Source organism: Diospyros lotus, chromosome 10 (genome assembly GCF_014633365.1).
Source record: "Diospyros lotus cultivar Yz01 chromosome 10, ASM1463336v1, whole genome shotgun sequence".
Classification (NCBI taxonomy): Eukaryota; Viridiplantae; Streptophyta; class Magnoliopsida; order Ericales; family Ebenaceae; genus Diospyros; species Diospyros lotus.
Window position 1 is genome coordinate 6789646 of NC_068347.1, and position 7252 is coordinate 6796897.

Below are 7252 nucleotides of genomic sequence, written 5' to 3' on the forward strand. Positions count from 1 at the left end.
ATTGAGGCTTGAGAGCCATCAGCCAATGTAACAGAAGGTAGAGACTGCGAATTTTGAACATGAGATAGGAGAGAACGATTACCAGACATGTGATTGGTGGCACCGGAGTCGAAGATCCATGGACCAAGAGAAGATGAAGACTTAGTAAAACAGGCAGTAGGGTTACCAGTGTCAGCAAAGGATGTGACATGTGAAGTAGCCTGTTGTGCTGCCCGAAACTGAAGAAACTGAGCATATTCCTCCCCGGAGATAGTCACTAGTGAGGAATCACTGGGTGTGATAGATGCATGACCCTCTGAAACGCCCACAACCATGTTAGCAGTACTGGCTACATAAGGTGGACATCCATGTAGGCGATAACAAGTCTCTCTAGTGTGACTAAGGCGATTACAATAGGAGCATTGGGGCCGTGGACGACCACCACCCTGACAACCACCACGACCAGTCGGGGTCGTAACTAGGGCGGAGTGATCTCCAGCAACAAACATGCCACGATCAACAGTAACAGAGGAGGCTCTAAGTAGTCTGGAAAATACTTCTGTCAGAGGAGGAAGAGAGGCACTACCGAGAATCTGTGTCTTAACTGAGTCAAGCTCTGGTCGAATTCCATGAAGATAGAGGATAGTAAACATTTGATCGCGTTGTTGCTATTGTTTCTTGATATCGGTATCAAAGGGCATCAACTCGTTAAAGTTGGTAATAGAAGCTTGAAACTTACCCAAATATGTGGTCATATCCAAATCAGTCTGTCGTAAATTGAACAAAGCGCCAATCACATCATAAATACGAGTGATGTCACTAATATACAACTCACGAGCCCGAGTCCATAGGGCACTACACTCTAAAAGAGGTCGAAATATCAGCATTAAGGTCGGCTCAATGGTCTGCCACAATAAACTCAATAACTGGGCATCCACTCTCCACCAAAGAGGTTGATCCCCCTCAGAAACAGTTGAAATAGTCTTCGATAAATGATCCTCAAGGCCATGACCAAGAAACCAAATTTCAACTGCACATGACCAAGCGGGATAATTATGTCAGCTCAATTTCTCCGTTGTAATAACCGGTGTGCCTGAAAAATGGGGAATGGCCACCGGTGTGGACATGGTGGAGCGGCTTGTGGATGAAGAGTGAGCTGGAGATGAATCCATGATGCAGAAAGAACAGCAGATCTGGAGCAGATTTGATTACACAACCAAAGAGAGGGAAGACAGATCTGGAGCAATGGCAGATTTGGAGCAGATTGGGTTACACGACCAAGGAGAGGAAAGAACAGATCTGGAGCAATACTAGATCTAGGCAGATCTGGAGCACAAAAGCTGAAGCTGTCACTGAAGTTCACCTGAGGATGGCCAGATCTAGACAGGTGCGACGAAGTCGACGGAGAGATGACCGGGACAGAGGCGGTGACAGTGAGGGCGAGCTCGGGCACGGGTGATAGTAAGGGCAAGCTCAGGGGCGGGCGTGGCGATGACGAGGACACAGGTGCGGTGATGGCGAGGGCGCGAGCGAGGAGATGGAAAAGGCGAGATGTGGGCGCGGCTGGACCAAATCTGGAGAAAAGGAGCCGCGATCTGGAGAAGAAGAGCCACGACAATGAGGGACCAGCGGCCGACGAAGAGACTCGTGGTGATGACGACGACGGGCGAAGCGACCGGCGGTGATGGCGGCGACGGGTAGGGTTAGGTTAGGGTTTGGGCTCTGATACCATGTTAGATGTATACAAATGAACAGTTTTGTATTATTCTCAAGAGTACAACATAAGCATATATATACATACATTTACTTAAAGATAAATACACTAATACCCCCATACTTATCTTAATTAACACAAACCAACAAATCCAGGAGATCGACTAAAGGTGTCTTTTTAGAGGAGGAGGGCTACGACGAAACGTTTTACCTTTTTTACCACCAGTCATACAACAGATAGACAGACAGACCGACCCATCACATGTTGTTCGTACATGGTAAGATCGAAGAGACACCTTAAAAAGGAGCCCTCTGGTCTTCACGCTTTTTGCATTTTGCATCCTTAGCTAGCCCATGGCATACTTCTGGGTCCAGCTCCTGGCAGTCATCTCATACTTGCTCCTGTCTGTCTTGTACATGTGAGCAATCTTTGGCACCAAAGGATCATCAGGATTTGGGTCTGTTAACAAAGAGCAAATCAATTGCAACACCTGAAAGTGAATAGACGTAAGTAGTCAGTTATCCCAACACACCAACAACGCTCACTCAAATTCATAAAAACTATTTCCTCAATAATGCCCTACTGGATGGATCCACATGGTCTGCCCATAGTTTTCATAATCTTCAAAACTTTGCATGGTTTTACTTAGCATCCAAAAATATGAAGATCGGTTCAAAAATGGACAACCACCGCAATAGAAGTCTTATATTTTTTCATAGAACCAAATCCCAATTACTAGTCGTCGTATTTGAAAACTTGTCAAGATAGCAACTCATAATGTATTGCCAGTCCTATAGTATATTGATAGTAAGAGAACCGGTACTTTGGAAATAGTAAGGCCAGGGCTCCACTGTTCCTTCAAAATGTCAAGGCAAATGCTGCCATTGCTGTTGATGTTAGGGTGGAAAACCTTTGTCCTGAAGGCAACCTGCAGAAACCATCCCAGTAAACAGAACTACTTCAGGCAACTTGTACAAGAAAACTTTGTGGCGAGCTCTCTCAACAATTTTTTGCTTAAAATAAAAATAAAAAGAAAACAATCACACAAGTAGAGCATATAGTAGGGGGGACCAAAAAGAAAGAGAAGCATATGTGATCAAGATAGTAATCTTAATAAAAATTGCCATCAAATAGGGCGATTTTAGAAGGTGGGTTGATGAAGATTCCAACAGATACTTTGTACCAATTTTACGATCTCATATCAATTGATTATGCCACAACACGAGAAGGAAAAGGAAAAGTTGGAATGCATAAAGTGTGCCCCCCCCCCCCCCCCCCCAAGTTATTTATACTTCAAGATTATGCACTGGGTTGTGATGAACTCCTCTCTTTAATTCCTAGCCCCTTGTTAGGTCCGACCCAAGTCATTCTCAAAACTCTTTCATAACCTGCAACCCACTAGGCACTGATCCTGGGTTGGCTTTTATACCGCTTGCAACACCATCACAAATGAAATTATAATATTACTTTAATGAGAAAGTAATATTATCTTAAAAAGTATAATCATTTTTAATATCTCAAATGAAATAAATTTATACCAAATTCGTCTTTTGCATTGCATTATCTCATCTTTGTGAAATTAATTTTTCTTTTTTAGTGGCAGACAAGTCTTCCTTTTTTCTAATGTAATTCCACACCTTTACTATGGGCCTAATAATGATGTCTTGTTTTTGTTTTATTTAATTGCAGATAATATTTTTAATGTTTAAAAAAATATATAAATTATAATGTCAATAATGCACTCTCTACTCTTGTGAATCCAACATCTCATTCACAAAAGTTTTTTTTTTTTTTTTGAAAAATGCAAATGACCACCAACTAAAGTGACGATAATATTTGAGATCCATCACAATAGTTTTATCCCAATGCGAGTACATATAAGAAAAGAGTACATCTAAGAAAAAAGAAAAGAGAGAGTTAGTTCTCCTAATATAGGTTATACCTGTAAGGAAAAGCAAAGTTAGGTCTCCTAATATAGTCTTGCACTCAAATTAGTAAATTAAATAAATAATATATATATATATATAATTGTAAATATCTGTTAATTTACTTACAAGAATTTCATCCTTGTATAGGTGAAAAAAAGTTAGAATACTCAAGCTATCCCTGACATTTTCAGAATGATAGCTTCTGTGGTAATAAGGCAAGCTTGACACCTTGCTTTTCTAAAATAAGCAATGAGACCAGACCTAACAAGCTTTTGGGTTGTCCAGCCCATGTGGTGTAGGGTCCAACATGAAAAAAAGAAAAAGAAAAATTATTATTAATAGTTGGATATATTTGATTTCTTTCTCATGTTCTCGAAACATCTACTGCACAAATCATTCTTAAACTTAAAATATCAAATCTCTATGTATATATATATATATTGAGAAAACTTTCAATATAATGGTGATATCACATCATTATAATGATGTAATATTAGATTGTGATAACCACATCTGTAGAATAATGTAATATTTTTATTATACAAAAAATTCTTCTAATTGATTTAAAAATTATTATCCAAAAGAGTTATTGTCTTAAGTAGTGTTTGTTAATCAATATATGGGGTAAAAAAGATCAGATATGAAAAACATTTCGGATGTTTATCCTTTCCAACGTGTTTGTTAAACTTATTTGATGACTTTTGAAAAAAAACACATAATTTCTTATCTTGATTTTTTCAGATATGCTTATCTTTTCCCCCTCCCACTCAAGTTAAATATATTTTGGTCCTTACAGATAAGAATAAAATGACGCTTGTGCCCTTTAGTGCATTCCAAAAAATTTAACAAACAGTTTGATAAAAATCTTAGAATGCTTCTCAGTCTTATCTTGACCATTTCATATCTTGATTCGAAAAACATTTCAACCTTATTTGATACTCCATTATTTTGTTCATTTTAACAAACACTACCTTAGAAGATGACATTATTCTTATTTTTTTAATTTAAAATTAACTTAAAAATTACTTAAAAAACAACATTATCATTGCTATAGGTGATGTGTACTATTAAATGACTTTTATATCTCAAATGTACTATCACCTATAATTAAGACGATTTAAAAGGTGTGAAATTTTTGAATAAAAACATAGAGATTTGAATTTATAAAAGTCATTTAATATTTCACATTAATATCTTTGTATTTATTAATGATAAGGCATGTTCCTCTCATACTAGCTTCTAATTTGTTTATTTATGATGGTATTCGAATCTACCCATAAAAACAACAAAGGAAAGAAAAAGTCAAGTAAAATTAAAAAAAAATATTTTTTTATGATAAGACTAAAAATTAAAATAAAATCAAGAACAAACATAGGGGGAGGATTGAAGGAAAATTCTCTCTCTCTCTCTATATATATATCTTTTATCTTACATTTTTAATTTTATTTTAAATATTAGAGGATTCGCATAACAGATACCTTCCTCTAACCAAATTTTGTCTTGCACACACTCAAAGATTTAAAGGCAATTCTTCAACTATAAACTTTATTGTTGTATTTCGACAATGTTAACATTTTATTGTGAGACTAAAAATAATAGAACAAAAGAAGAATTATGGTGGAGTAGGACTAAAAAAAATGTTCTATATGTGGACTGAAAAATAAAATGTGAAATAAAGTTGAGATGAAATTAAGATAAAAAAAAAATTAGTGGGGTTGAATGAAAAACATTCCGGAAGTTAAAATTTATAAATTTATTCATATTCTTAATAGTTAGAATAATAATTAAGTTATGAATTAGGAGGTAATTCCAAAGGAATATTAATTTATTGACATAATCTCCACCATTAAATGTAACGCCCCGTAAATAGCGATTTAATTTAATTATTCATTATCGGGGTAATTTAATTGAAAAGAAATATTAAAATAACTTATCGTTATTAAATAAAAAATAAATTATGTGATTTTAAGGAAATTAAAAATTAGGATAATTAATTATGTTATTTTCAAAAATTTCTGGAATAAGAAAAAAAATAAAATAAATCAAATTGTGAGATTTTTTAGAAGTTTCGGGCGTTAGTGTAATTAATTAAGGGGGTGTGTGTGTGATTTATGGAAGTTTGGGGGTGCTGGTGCGAATTGCGGAAAAGGCCAAAAAATCACCTCAAATATAACTTAAGTTGTATATAGGTTGAAGGTTGGTGCGGGCGCTAGCGGTCGCGCGCGAGGCGGCTAGGCAGCGGGCGAGGGTTCGAGGCGCGGGGGCTGTGTGCGCGAGGACGGATTTTTGGCTAATTTATTTCAGCCATTGGACGTTGAAACGACGTCGTTTCGAATGAGGCGGTGGACTCCCCAGCGGCCGCTCCAGTGCTGCCACGTGGCGCCCCCTCCTCGCTCGTTTTTTGCCGAATTTAAGCCCAATTTCGGGCGCTCTTTTTGCAATTGAAATTGGAAAAAATGGAGCAGTGCGCGCGACGTGACTTTGAGAGATTTTGGGGCTTCAATTCAGATTAAATCGAGTTTAAACAAGGATTTAATTTTCCAGGTATGTAAAGAGGCTAGTAATTAATATTCTGTACGGTCAGAATTTCTTTTAGAGCCCAATTTTATTAATTTTGGTAAATAATTGTGATATTGCAGTGTATATAATTTTTACAGCGTCGGGTCAAAACAAGATTAAGGATATCTTCGTAAAGACAAGTTCTTTGTACCCATCTCGTCGATTCCTTGGTTGTCAATTTATTTGACCTCCCTTCGTTTGTTTCGACTGTTAATAAATTATGGGATTTAAAACGATGTGTTTTAAAAATTTAATTTATTAACTTGGTCTCGAGGATTTTATTTTTTGATTACCTACAGGGGTTTGTGCCACGCCCAAGCCTATGGGAACAATGTCGTACTCACCCGGGGCTAGGTTCTTAGCTGTTCGGGTATTATTATTGGATTTTTGGTTGTTTATTGGTTAGAGCGGTTGCGCAATGGGGGCAAGGATTGGCTGTTCGGTGATGGTGTGACTGGTGTATGGTCTATCTCAGGCTGTTGGTTGGTCTCTCCTAGTCACTGACTGCTGATCGGTGCCAAGCACTGCTGACTAGTTTTGCCGTTATGTGATTGGAGCATGCCTGGTTACATTTTATTCTTGTTGCATGATTTGGTATGCACATGGGTACGGGCTCTATGTTGGGATTATCATGATTTGGTTATGCTTGGTCACGGACATCCTAACTTGGTTATGATACATCCAGCATGGTTATATGCATCGCGTGTGGTTTACTATATGGGCGGAGCATGGCCTGATGCCTGGATGTATGGGCGCCATGTATCACGTTGATGCTCATTACGCCATTGCATTTTATGTGTATTGCATGGATACTGGTAGTATTTAGTTCTCGAACGGGAGTACCGTTCCGAGGGAGCCTATGGCTCGGGTGTCGGGAGTACCGACCCGGGACAGTGCGCACAGGTTTGTGGAGATTTATGTTGCCTTTCAGGGCAGCGGCAGGTTGGTATGGGACTTGGGTGCTAGGTGTCTTATGTGGGCTCCAAGGACCGGTATGTGCTTTTATTATGCTACACTATTGTATTGTTGTGTCACATGACTTGTGTGTATGTGCGGGACTATGTTGGGGGTG

At 38.1% G+C, this 7252-nt stretch overlaps 1 long non-coding RNA gene across 1 annotated transcript; it reads right to left on the reverse strand.

Moving 5' to 3' along the window:
- Positions 1-2015: 2015 nt before the first annotated feature.
- LOC127811748 (uncharacterized) lies at positions 2016-2912 on the reverse strand. Its single transcript, XR_008025780.1, has 2 exons — positions 2517-2912; positions 2016-2183 (listed from the first exon to the last, which is right to left on the reverse strand). It is a non-coding gene; the product is annotated as an uncharacterized LOC127811748 (long non-coding RNA).
- Positions 2913-7252: the final 4340 nt, after the last annotated feature.